Source organism: Hyperolius riggenbachi, chromosome 2, assembly GCF_040937935.1.
Source record: "Hyperolius riggenbachi isolate aHypRig1 chromosome 2, aHypRig1.pri, whole genome shotgun sequence".
Taxonomy (NCBI): domain Eukaryota; kingdom Metazoa; phylum Chordata; class Amphibia; order Anura; family Hyperoliidae; genus Hyperolius; species Hyperolius riggenbachi.
In genome coordinates, this window is record NC_090647.1 from 325,948,790 (window position 1) to 325,963,094 (window position 14,305).

General features: G+C 39.7%; 1 protein-coding gene across 2 annotated transcripts in view; it reads left to right on the top strand.

The window, feature by feature from the left end:
- Positions 1-563: 563 nt before the first annotated feature.
- Positions 564-14,305, top strand: part of LOC137546613 (delta-type opioid receptor-like) — a 146,807-nt gene continuing 133,065 nt past the window's right edge. Inside the window, exon 1 of one of the 2 annotated variants that reach the window (XM_068269277.1) lies at positions 564-598. The gene's annotated coding sequence lies outside the window, so the exon portion shown is untranslated. The remainder of the gene's footprint in view (positions 599-14,305) is intronic. The other variant, XM_068269274.1, reaches the window with a different exon arrangement.

The window sequence follows — 14,305 nt, forward strand, 5'->3', positions numbered from 1 at the left end:
TAGTAAGATGCTGATAATTTTGAGGTGATGTAAACTGTATGTTAATTTTATGCAAATATATACAGCATGGAATTCCAGAATGTATAAACTAGCATAAAATTAACATAAAACTAACATCTGATTGACCATCTCTAAGCAGAATGGCTTTTACCTAGATCCTTGTGGCAGTAATCTTGTAGATTATTATGGAATATCTGTATTAGATTCTTGTTCATTTTTTTCAACCAAAGGTCACTTAAAAAGGATAAAACAATGTTTATTCAATATAATAACACATTCTTTGCTTTGGCCATTAACACTGGTGGTAAGAAAGTTAAGACATGAGTATGGGTTTCTTTGGGGTTCTTGCCTCTAAGGCACTCATCTTAGGTTAGTCTACTGGCCATATCTAAAATGCTATTAATTGAATGAGGTGTATTTTTTTTCTCAAAACATGTACTGTAAAGTTTTTTATTGTGCTTTAAAATTCTTCCTTGCTTATGTTGATTTATTTTTTGCTGTTTTCTTTCTTTGATTTTCAATCAAGGTTGACAGAAGACCCCAGAGGATTATACAATGCTTGGGACAGCTTGTTTGATGTGCATTATGAAGTGGAACAGTAAGAGAATGTAATTTTTTTTTACAGGAAATGTCTTTTTTATTATAATCTGTTTAAATTATGCTAGGTTTTTCTTCTTCTTTCACTTTAATCCATTGCAGGAATAGGTAAGGGTCCTTATAGGGAGACAACAGAATTCCCAAAATGTTGTCAAAAAGAAATTATACTATGTGTGCTTGCTGTCCTTTTGTGCTCGTAAATGAATTATCTGCAAATGGTTAAGTACTACTCCCACATCTATGTATGCCTTCATCATAGTAGAATGTAGAGGCTGTAAGAAAAATATAGTAAAGTATGGCATTGGTGGGAAATATATCCATATTCATATATATGAACTGATGGCTAATTTGCATACAGTGACAAGATAATGTAATGTTGTTGTTTCTTTCTCCCTTTCTCTCATGTTTATATATTCAATAGAAATAATTCAATAGAAATTTTTACTAGTAAAAAAAAAAGAAACAATGACCCCACCTGCTAGTGATGCCTATCCAACAGACACACTACTCTCCACCCAACCCACTTCCCAGGGCCGGTTCTCTCATGAAACAATGATTACAGGTGCAGAGATTACAGGGGCAGTATGTTTGTACTGTGTTTACACTAACAGCATGCAGTCAGAGTATGAGGAGACGTGAGAGGAGAGCAAGCGAGGTGAAGAGGTCATCATTGGGGAAAAGCAGCTTCTTGTGCTGTGTGAGGAGTCTGACAGTGAGTGAGGAGGGGCGAGGCAGGAGAGCAGCAGTGTTTCATTTGACTTGCACAGAAGGGAAGGGAGGAGGCGGAACTGCTGTCCTGACTGAGGAGGAATGGCGGACGGCCGACTGGCTTGGGGTGAGCAGTTGTTTGTCACAGACTCACAGCCAGCTGGGGTGCTATTGTGTTTTGGCTGCAGCATGCCATATGAGAGCATTAGATGAAGCAGAGTAAATTATCGGGTGCTGTGCTATCATTTCAAATTGGGGCAGGGGGGGGGGAGGGGGCACTCACCCTCACAAGTTTGCCTCAGGCAGCAAAAAGTCTACAACCGGCCCTGCCCTGTCCATACTGATAGTATGGTTATGAAATACAGCCACGGGTGTTGCTAGGATCCTCTGAGATTTGGGGCACCAGGTTAGAGAAAAAAAATAGGCATGGCTGTGTAGTGGGGGCTGTGCATGGTAATAGGTGGGGCCAAATGTACATAAACTTAGCAGTAGTGTAACTCATTAAGGGCCTGGGTGTTGTTGAAATTCGCTCTGCAAGGCATCAGTGTGCCCAGGGCTTAAGGCAGCATTCACTCCCCCAAAACAAGGCTCCCAATAACAATATATATATATATATATATATATATATATATATATATATATATATATATATATATATATATATATATATATATATATATATATTAGAAACACAAGTGGGCAGCATTTCCTCCCCACATTCAAATATCTAGACAGCATTTCACATAAAAAGGAAAAGTGTTCCCTAAACATAACTAGGCGGAGTCCCCTCAGCTGGCTTGTGTGTTATCTTCTGTTGGCTGGTGTGTCTACAGGTATGCAGGTACTGCATGTGCCATGGGTGCCTCTTACTGGCGGCGCTTCTTCATAGCATCCTTGGTGTTCTCCATACAGATTCTAGTTTTTATCTATGTGACATTCTGCTACCTGGTTACATATTTTGGGGGACAAGCTGCCTTTTATTTGAGGGATAAGCATAGGCTGACCTATTACGATACTTCATTCTTTTAGGCCATGCTTCACTTCAATTTGGACACAGGCAATTCAATTGAGACCACACATTAAAACCTTTGGAGGGGTGCGCCTCTTCACCCGGGGGTGAAGAGGTGCTAGCCGGCGTTTTATGTCACCAAGGACCTTAGTGGGCGGGGACTGGGGAATCCCTATTCAATCAATGTATGTGCGCGGCCGCGCACAACGAGGAGGCGGAAGCGGTGTCATCAGACGCCGTACCACTTCCTCAAGCTATTCTAAAGGAGCCTGGGAGTCGTAGTTAAAGAAGGATTGTAAGAGCCGGATATTAAAAGAAAGCGTACTTATCCACGTATAATAATATCACAGGATTTTAAACACAAATTATTCAAATACCTATACTAAGAAGACTAATACATTATTTGTAACATGGATAATCATTACAATATAACCATATAAACGTAATTGGTCACACATGTTGCCATCTTGTGGCGAAAATCAAGTAATATATCAATACACATATACATATATATATATATATATATATATATATATATATATATATATATATATATATATATATATATATATATATATATATATATATATATAAGCAGCAGCATAGTAAGGAGATCCACAGAAATCACACAAAAGTGGCGAGGCTTGTCAAAAAAAATGTCCAGGGCAGCATCTTGTAGGGGAATATTCAGTCATGTGGACTGTGGAGTATGCAAAGATCTAAAAAATTATACAAAACACAGTTTTTTAGATACAAACGATTATTTAATGATTATGGGAACCACAATTAATAAAGTTTCCTACATTATGCCAAGTACTAAGCACCAGTACATATAGATCACGTGATGTGATCCCACCTATAACTCAATAAGCCGACAAAATACACGAATGGTGCCCAAAGAAAACGGGCATGGGACTACTTACTTATCCCTGCCCGACCGCTTCTACATGAATAAAGCTAAGACACCACCCAAGTGTACACTGCAACAACAACATGGCCAGAAAACGACCCACTCACCAAGGGTCAAGTCTGGTAAGCACGCGTGGTCAATGTAAAAAAACAAGAAATGAGAAGTCCTAATTAAGACCTACCGGCAATTTCGAACCAAGTCGAAGATCCATTTTGTTTCATGTCTCAGAAGTAATGAGACTACATTGCCACTCCTAGAAGACAAAAATAATCATTTTAATCAACAGACAGTCCAACCAGTTGTGAGGCCCCCATGTACTTTTAAGGCATGATCTGCTACTGGGGTAAGAGGTTTACCCTCTTCAAAATCTCTCTCTGCCAAATGTATGGTAGAGAGGTGTTTCTGAATACGTGTTTTCAATTTATTTTTAGTTTACACCACATAATAAAGATTACATGGGCACCTTAGTAGGTAAATAACTGCTTCTGTTTGGCAATTAATAAACTCTTCTATTCGATGCATACTCCGTGTTTTTGGACTCATTACTTCCTTGGTAGGCTTCATCATGGGACATATACTACAGTGACCACAGGGAAAGCTGCCCTTGATATCCCGTTGTACAGTAGATGATTGTTGGAAATGACTCCTACATAAACGGTCTTTTAATGTGGGTGCTTTCTTGGCCGTGACTGCAGGTTTAGTGGAGATAAATTTTCCCAACACTAGATCAGTATGTAAGATAGGCCAATGTTTAGTCAATATACTTCTCAAATCATCCCACCTCGTGTTGAAAGGGGTACAGAGTTTTACCATAGTGTTGGTTGTCTTTCTATTTCCATATAACCTTATCCTAAGATCTTCAGCCTGTCGTTCAAATTCCAACTCATCTGAGCAGTTCCTACGAATCCGCAGAAACTGTCCCGTGGGAATATTATTTTTCAGTTGTTTCGTATGAAAAGATCCATAATGTAACAGGCTGTTAACAGCAGTCGTCTTACGGAACAGGGTACTTCCAATCTGTCCAGTTTCTGTAAAATAAAGGTGCAAGTCCAGAAAATCCACAGAGATAGAGGAGATGTTGGAGGTCAATACAATATTATTGTCATTCTGTCCCAATTTGCAAATGAATTCCTGCGCCAATTGTTCTGGGCCCTCCCACAATATCAATATATCATCAATGAAACGATACTACCCCAAAATGTTGGGGTGGTACCGTTCCATCGAAGGGCCCCACACTGTCTCTCGCTCCCACCACCCCAAAAATAAATTGGCAATGGCGGGAGCGCATTTCGCACCCATGGAAATACCATGGGTCTGTAAATAAAATTGTCCATCGAACACAAAAAAGTTGTGGGCCAATATGAAATCCAAAAGGTCAATCAAAAAAGAATTAAATTCTGCTCTACCTGTGGTGGTCATAGATAGAAAATATTGAACTGCACGACGCGCATCCCCATGTTGAATGTTCGTATAAAGAGACTCAACGTCAAGAGATATAAAACGAGTTCCTGTGGGTACAGAAACATAATTAAGTTTCGTAATCAGATCCAGCGAATCCCGGACATATGAGTCTAAAGTAACTACATGCTCCTGAAGAAAGAAGTCTAAGAAACTGCACCCCTTTTTAATCAGACTCCTGATCCCTGAAACAATCGGGCGTCCGGGTGGATGCTCCAGATTTTTATGAACTTTAGATAATAAATAAAAAGTAGGGATAACCAGTTCCTTCACTGTCAAAAAAGCTTTTTCCTTTTGTGAGATCAGACCTCTATCTCGTGCACCATCTAATAGATGATTAAGTTGGGCATTAAAAACTGTTGTAGGATTACTGGTAAGGCGTCTATAATATCTTCTATTACTCAACTGTCTCTTAACCTCCCTCAGATAATCATGTGTCGACCATAGAACAATATTACCACCCTTGTCTGCCTCACGGATGATGAAGTCATCCCGACTGGCCAATTCTCTGACAGCTCTGTACTCCTCTTTAGTCAAGTTGGACGAGTATGGACACTGTACATTCAATCTCTCTATGTCATGAACCACTAAATCAAAGAATATTTTAATAGGTGGAAAAAGTGATAGGTTAGGTAAAAAAGTAGATCTCGGTTTAAACCTACCTCTAGTAGTTTGTTCTCCATCAGAGCCAGGACGGTGCTCATTCTCATTGAGCAAATCCATAAGGTCCTCCAATACTTGTCTATCATTTTCATCAGGCAAGTCGACAATTTGTTGGGTACGTGCGTCCAATTCATTATCCTCCTGATAGTATAAACGTTTCAGGGCCAGTCTACGGCAGAACAGATACAAATCCTTGACAACTTCAAAAATGTCCATATTTTTAGTAGGTGAAAAATTAAGGCCCTTTTGCAAGACACTTAACTGGGCGGAACTAAGTTGGTAATCAGTCAGGTTGACAACCTGTAGTGCATTTATCTCCTCACTTCCCCTGGGCTCACGTTCAGTTTCCTCCTCTTGTTGGTGAAGTCCCCGGGGCTGTCTATCCCTCTTCCTTTTATAAGCGCGGCCGCCCCTTCTGCCTCGCTTTCTGTTTCTAAAAAAATCAGTACTTGTCTCAGAACATGATGTGTACTGTGGGATATTAGATATTGGCTGCTTGGGATCACCCTGTTTAGGTTTCCTTGGCCTTCTGGAACGTCTTGGACGGTCGAATCCCTGGCCCTTTCTATTGCCTTGATGTCTCAATTTAAAGGCCTTTCCTGATGCATAATCATTTCTGTCTCGTGTTAATTTTGTCTTTTTATTTTCAATAGTCACCTTTTCCACTTGCTGTACATCCTTGTCAAGTTGTTTAAGAAAGGGTTGAACAAATCTGACACTGTCAAATTTATTTAATTGGGACAGCAGGTTGTTAATAGGATCTCGACTTTGCAGATGATATATGCTTACTCTCACAAAGTTTCCAGCATATGGAAATAAAGTTAGCCCATCTACTAGGCAAATGCAGCCTTCATACAACTGTACCAAATTTGGAGATCCCATGATATTTCCACAAAAACCAAACTGAGAATATTCCAAAGTAATGTGAAGACAGTCCTCCTGTATGGATGTGAGACATGGAAGGTGACAGCAGAGATAACAAAAAGCCTCCAAACCTTTATAAACCGCTGCCTTCGAAGAATACTAAATATCTGGTGGCCAAATGTAATTTCAAATAAAGAGTTGTGGGAAAGAACCCAAGAACAACAAGTGGACGTGCAGATCAAACGCAGAAAGTGGAGATGGATTGGCCATACTCTTCGCAAGGACAAGTCAATTGAGAAAGAAGCCTTAAAATGGAATCCTCAAGGCAGCAGAAAAAGAGGAAGACCAAAGATAACCTGGAGAAGAAGTGTAGAGGAAGAAATAAAGAAGGCAGGGGCAACATGGACTGAGATAGAAAAAATTGCCCAGGACAGAAACCGGTGGCACACATTTGTTGAGGCCCTTTGCTCCAGTGGGAGACACAGGATTAAGTAGTAGTAGGTTGTTAATCCTGTCCTTGAGCTTAGGTAAAAGTTCCTTGTCATGTTTCAAAAGCATGTCGATAATAATAATAGAACATCTACCCAGCCCCAGTTCCCAATCCTTCCTCACCTGTTCAGATACTTCCCAGGAGGGAAAGATCTGGACCCTGAGGCCTCTAGGGAAGATTCCTTCCCTCTTATAATTCTCCAGACTGTGAGCATTCCACCACAGTCTGACATATTCCGCATGTGCACCCTTTATATCATTGCACAATTTTCTGAAATCAGGTGAAAATCTAGAGTCCTCCTCCACTAAGCTGCCGCCAAAGATCTAATTCAGCTGGGAACTCCAGCCTCTTTCCAGGCGATTCAATGCCTCCATATTAAGTTGTATTCAAATCGCAACATGTAATGACCATCCAGTAGCAAGTATAGGTTAAAGAATAATCCAGGGATGTGCTGTAGCCCTAGAAAAGACCAAGCTAAGGTCATAAGTCATATATTAAAGCAACAAGAAGGTAGGCGAGCACCATCCACAAAACCATAAAATATGGATAAGTAAATAGGGAGTGTTCAGAAAGGAACCAAAATACACCTGAAAACGCTACAAGAACAAGTAGTTCCATAAAAAACTGCACCACTCAACCCATAAAAGCAAAAATATGAAACACCTTTATTAAGTACAACATGATTAAAGTACCCTGTTCCGTAAGACGACTGCTGTTAACAGCCTGTTACATTATGGATCTTTTCATACGAAACAACTGAAAAATAATATTCCCACGGGACAGTTTCTGCGGATTCGTAGGAACTGCTCAGATGAGTTGGAATTTGAACGACAGGATGAAGATCTTAGGATAAGGTTCTTGCAGAGAGGCTATCCCAGACGTACGATCAAACAAGCTTATCAAAGAGCGAAACACTCCAAGAGAGAAGAGTTGCTATATGGAAAAAGAAAGACAACCAACACTATGGTAAGACTCTGTACCCCTTTCAACACGAGGTGGGATGATTTGAGAAGTATATTGACTAAACATTGGCCTATCTTACATACTGATCCAGTGTTGGGAAAATGTATCTCCACTAAACCTGCAGTCACGGCCAAGAAAGCACCCACATTAAAAGACCGTTTATGTAGGAGTCATTTCCAACAATCATCTACTGTACGACGGGAAATCAAGGGCAGCTTTCCCTGTGGTCGTTGTAGTATATGTCCCATGATGAAGCCTACCAAGGAAGTAATGAGTCCAAAAACACGGAGAATGCATCGAATAGAGGAGTTTATTAATTGCCAAAGAGAAGCAGTTATTTACCTACTAAGGTGTTCTTGTAATCTTTATTATGTGGGGTAAACTAAAAATAAATTGAAAACACGTATTCAGAAACACCTCTCTACCATACATTTGGCAGAGAGAGATTTTGAAGAGGATAAACCTCTTACCCCAGTAGCAGACCATGCCTTAAAAGTACATGGGGGCCTCACAACTGGTTGGACTGTCTGTGGATTAAAACGATTATTTTTGTCTTCTAGGGGTGGCAATGTAGTCTCATCACTTCTGAGACATGAAACAAAATGGATCTTCGACTTGGGTTCGAAATCGCCGGTAGGTCTTAATGAGGACTTCTCATTTCTTGTTTTTTTACATTGACCACGCGTGCTTACCACAGACTTGACCCTTGTTGAGTGGGTCGTTTTCTGGCCATGTTGTTGTTGCAGTGTACACTTGGGTGGTGTCTTAGCTTTACTCATGTAGAAGCGGTCGGGCAGGGATAAGTAAGTAGTCCCATGCCCGTTTTCTTTGGGCACCATTCGTGTATTTTGTCGGCTTATTGAGTTATAGGTGGGATCACATCACGTGATCTATATGTACTGGTGCTTAGTACTTGGCATAATGTAGGAAACTTTATTAATTGTGGTTCCCATAATCATTAAATAATTGTTTGTATCTAAAAAACTGTGTTTTGTATAATTTTTTAGATCTTTGCATACTCCACATTCCACATGACTGAATATTCCCCTACAAGATGCTGCCCTGGACATTTTTTTGACAAGCCTCGCCACTTTTGTGTGATTTCTGTGGATCTCCTTACTATGCTGCTGCTTATATATATATATATATATATATATATATATATATATATATATATATATATATATATGCACTGATGTATTACTTGATTTTCGCCACAAGATAGCAACATGTGTGACCAATTACGTTTATATGGTTATATTGTAATGATTATCCATGTTACAAATAATGTATTAGTCTTCTTAGTATAGGTATTTTATAATTTGTGTTTCATAATCTGTGCTATTATTATACGTGTATAAGTACGCTTTCTTTTAATATCCGGCTCTTACAATCCTTCTTTAACTACGACTCCCAGGCTCCTTTAGGATAGCTTGAGGAAGTGGTATGGCGTCTGATGACGCCGCTTCTGTCTCCTCATTGTGCGCGGCCGCGCACATACATTGGTTGAATAGGGATTCCCCAGTCCCCGCCCACTAAGGTCCTTGGTGACATAAAACGCCGGCTAGCATACAGGTCCTTATGCCCAGACGAAGCTGCACATTGCAGGCAGCGAATCGCGATGGCAATCACGGGGGCACTCCCTTCCTTTGCCCTGCTCAAACACACCTCGGTAAGCTCCAGCCTTATACACCCTTGTTTTTATTGTCTCACTCTTTGCTCAGCTCTCACTGGCATTTCATCTACACGTTTTTCCACATGTATACTGTTACATTGTGGATGGCTTTCCACATTACTTTCCATCCTCCTACGTTCTATATGCACTACTACATGCACTTTTTATTCACTGTATTGATCACTGTGCTGGTCTACTTACTCGGGGAAACATCATCCTTTTTTATAGTTTCCTATATACATGGTTACTGTTTCAATATTGTAATATTTATTTATATTGGTGATATTGTGCGGGGTTATTTGGACATATGTTGTTAATTTGCATGTGACAATTGACTGTTATTATGGAGTGCCCCTCTGTACTTGATCTTAAGTGTTTTTAATCATGTTGTACTTAATAAAGATTCTTCCCTCATTATGAGTCTGTCTACGCCCTGCCCCATGCAACCATATTTACAAGCAGGTTAGCATTATAAACTATGTTGTTACTCTACCCCTCCCTGCCATCTTAGAATTAAAAAATAAATAAATGTAGCACATTACCATTCTCAATGCGATCTACCCACAACCTCTCACACACACTTCCCACTAAACCTGCGCTGCGCCCAACAGCTGCACACTAGCTAGCAGTACCTATAATTATTTACACTAAATAGATTGGTGTTTACTCGGGTTTTAATGTTAGAGAATCATGAGATAACTGTAAAATATGTGATAAAATATACGTTAAAGTACTCATAAAGCTTAATGAATCAACCCTGTAATTTTCCATCTGTTACCAGAATATTTGTTTTCCCTAAAACAGCTGTTGTTCTGCTTTGTAGGCAATCCATTTTGTTTTATATTCAATAAATATCTAGAGCCACATTATTGGAGTTGAACATAATTAATGAATTTTGTGGGCATGGGGCACCCAGAGAAGTAAAGAATAGTTTTCTATTGGCATAAAAATCATAAAAAAGAGAGGTGTTCTCTTACCTCTTCAGAAGTTCAACTGGAAAATATGTTATCCAAAACACAGATAGTCAACGCACTTCACAGGTACTAACCCATTTCCTCAGGTCGATACACAATAAATGTATACATATGTACATATATATAATATATAATATGCAATATATAAAAATAGCACCCATTTCTAACACATCCGTATAATATACAGTATGTACCACAAATGGCTATATACACAGTATATCATCATATACCTAATAGCAGTTTACACATATTTAAAATGTATTGAAATTAAACGTTGCGATATCTCACACACACACACACACACACACACACATATATATGTGTATATATATATATATATATATATATATATATATATATATATATATATATGTGTGTGTATAGGTTAAAAAGTGGGTGATGTCATATAATTACAATGAGCTCTCCCCAGAAAGCCCATTGCCTAATAAACATCTCAGCCAAAATAGGCAATAGTTCCTACAAGCTCAGTTTACCTTACAATAATAAGCCACGACATTAGTGAACATAATTAATGAATACTTTTATAAAATCACACATAACAGCAAAGAGTTATGTAACTTGCTAAGTCTGTTTATCCAAGTTGACAACTTCAAAATAATCTAATTTAATTAAAAAAATCTGTTAATGAACTAGTGTGAGGTCAGTATTAGCCTGCAACTGTGGCTTTAAGTAGTTTTTGGTATGACGGAGCTATTGGTATATTTTTGAACCTTGGCACATATGTAGGATACATGCCTTTCAGGATTCCTGGGGCCTGTCCAGTGTTATTAGTGTAGCAGAGAGAGAGCAGCTGTCTATTTTGCAGCCGGGTCCACATACTCAGCAGTGGACAGAAGGAGGCATTAACTGTGTCCTTCAAGTGGAATATACCGGTATTTGGCAAGATATATTGTTTAATCTGTGTCAATATATAGATAAGATGCAGCCGTCTCTTCGTCTTGCTAGGGAGGTCTTTGAAGTTTCATTGCATTCGACTTTGAATTAAAAAAAAAAAACGTTTTTATTTTAAACCTTTTAAATATTTGTTACCCTTCAAAGATTATCATTTGAACATTTTTCTAACACTTCTTAAAGAACAAGTGACACACATGCTAACCTAGAAATAAAAAAAACACATATATAAGTAGATAAATACTACTTCTACTTACATAACAGATGTATTGTGCTATCCACATAATGATTCCTGTGAATTTTATAAAGGAAAAGCAGAAAATCCTATTCTAGGCAGTGGCCATCTTGACAAGCTAATGCTGACATCATATCCTGTATATTAAAGTGGAAATAACGGGATATCAACCATTAAATTCAAACACTCGTCTCACCCATATAAATTTCTATAAGACAATAGTGGATTTGGGGAGCCCAGAGCAAATTATTCAAAAAATGGCTTTATTTGAAATCTAGTAGCAAATTACATACGTACAGACATATATAACCCCCCCCCCCCCCCCCTAAAAACAAATCAGATACACCTAGTATAAATGGCCATATTAGTCCTGATTGGAGTGCACTCCTATTCCACCAGAGCTAAACTGTGTACACAGAAAATCTTCAGGCCCATAAAATAGGTAATCTTCAATAGTAACAGCCAGGGATCCAGTAAGCTAATATAAACCTCAGTCACCCCGTTTGCATATATCCAGCAAACCTCTATGCCTTAAGCATGTACGCATCTATTACGGTCCTATACAAGACCAACCTCAACCACTGTGCCAGCCTTAACTTCGTTCATAAATACACTCACGTGTCCTTAAGTGCACCTTCTGCTCAGAACCTTCATAGTGGGATACTCCAGTGTTGGTAGCTCAATCCGCCACTAGTGTATGCAAGGTATCCGCTCGGACACTCTAGGAGCTGTAAGTAGAATTGACCTTACAGGTATCAATATTAGTAGTAGAGACGTCCTCTCATGCGGCAGTAATGTCGCGTAGCCGGCTAGAGCGAGAGGAAGGATGCGGAGGCACGGCGGACGCCACGGAGGCCGCTTCCTGGGTCAGGCGTCACACAGCACGTGACGCATTTCGTCACATTGGACTTCCTCAAACGTACTGTGTATGTGCAGGGCTTCTGTATTTTCTAGCTGCGCCGGGTCGCATTAAAAGTACGCTTGTACGCATGTTTTAGCAATAGTGACAACTTGTGGGTAAATTTGGAACAGCACTCCAGGGCACAACATATGAAGCATTCGATTGCATTATAGGAATGATTTAATATTCAAGTCCTTGTTTAGACCTTGTGGATACAAGCTGCCACATTGGTAGATCCACATAGATTCCTTCCTTAATAATTGTTTATCATAGTCCCCCCTTCTGGGGCTTATATTTAACTTATAAATACCTATTGCTCTAAGTCCTGAGACATCTGAATTATGGACAGTTCTAAAGTGCATTGCCAGGGGATTCAATTTTTTCTTGTCTGTTGTGGTGCTTCTGATATTAGACAAGTGTTCACCAATTCTTACATTTAGTGGTCTGTACGTCTTGCCAATATAACTCAAATTGCAAGGGCAACTTATTTTATACATTACTTTTGGGGTTGTACATGAAATAAAATCATTTACAAAGAAAGACCTTGTACTATCATGGTTATAGAAGGTATTTCCCGTTTCCACATGTCTACATATCGTTCAATCACCACATCTTTGCATTCCATTTTTGCCACTTTTTTCCTTATTGACCCATTCCAACCGAATTCACTTTTCACCAATAAGTCGTTGAGGTTCACCCCTCTTTTTGCCGCAATATGTGGATATGTGCCCACAATTTTAGATATAATTGGATCACGTTGTAGTAAATGCCAATGTCTTTGTAGAATCCCTCTTATTTCATTATAATGGGCCCCATAGGTGGTTACTGTCAGGAACCGGCCCGCGGCACGCCTGCGAATACGGTTCCCGACTGCGGGTTTGACCAGATTAAGCGGGGAACAGCCTTATTTAAGCTACAAACCAGGCTGGGACCCCTGAAACACTTCCCACTGCCACCACTAGCCGTTGCTAGACACGTCCACTCAGCTGTCGAGGGCTCAACGCGCACTCTGTGTTTTCGTATTCGGGTCAGCTTTGCGCTTAGGCCGAATATGGGAACGTCACGCACCAACACACACAGTTCAGTTGTACAGTAACACAGCACAATCAGGCACTGATTTGTAATGCAAGTTACACTGTCGTGCAGCAAAACCACTAACAGTCGTTCCGAACGATACTGTTAGACTTCCCACTCGGCTGTCGAGCGCAGAAGTGCCTCATACACACAATGCAATTACAATCTCATACGGTAGTGTTGCTCAAGCGTACAATTAGGCATGAAACTTATACACGGTTACACTTCAGTCTCTTCTAGGCTATGAGTGTTAGTTTAGTACAGCAGAAGTCAGGCTTATTAAATAATAATTTAATATTCCAGGGAAAAAAGTGGAACAATGCAGAACCGAATATATACAAAAGATTACAAAAAAATAAAAAGTTACAAAAGTAAGAGTTACAAAGATAAAAGTTACAAAAATACACACCAAGCAATTTGCTTACCAAAATACAGGGATCCAGATAGAAGAACCTTGGACTTTTGTGGATGGACACAATTCTGGTTAGACCAGGAGTCCACTAGCTTGGGCCGGGAGTCCAGCTGCCGCTACCGTCAGAAGAGAACTGATTTGAGGTATCTGTCCCCTAGTTTTTATAATGAAATATTCGCCTCAAGGCTGTCAGCCTGTGTGGACGGGGGGGGGGGGGGGGCTAGATTTAATTACATCCTCAGTTATAATTGGATTTCCAGAGATCCAACATCCACTATAGTACACACACCCAACAAAAGACTTCCTTAGTCCAATTTCCCCAGGTTACAATGTCTATACATCTAAAGATTGCCTGTAAACAGACACAGACAATCACATCTGAGATTGTCTGCTATTGTTCTCCCTCAGGTGACTGCTAGTGGCCTAATGAGCCCCTTCCTTGCCTATTGAAGGTGACTGG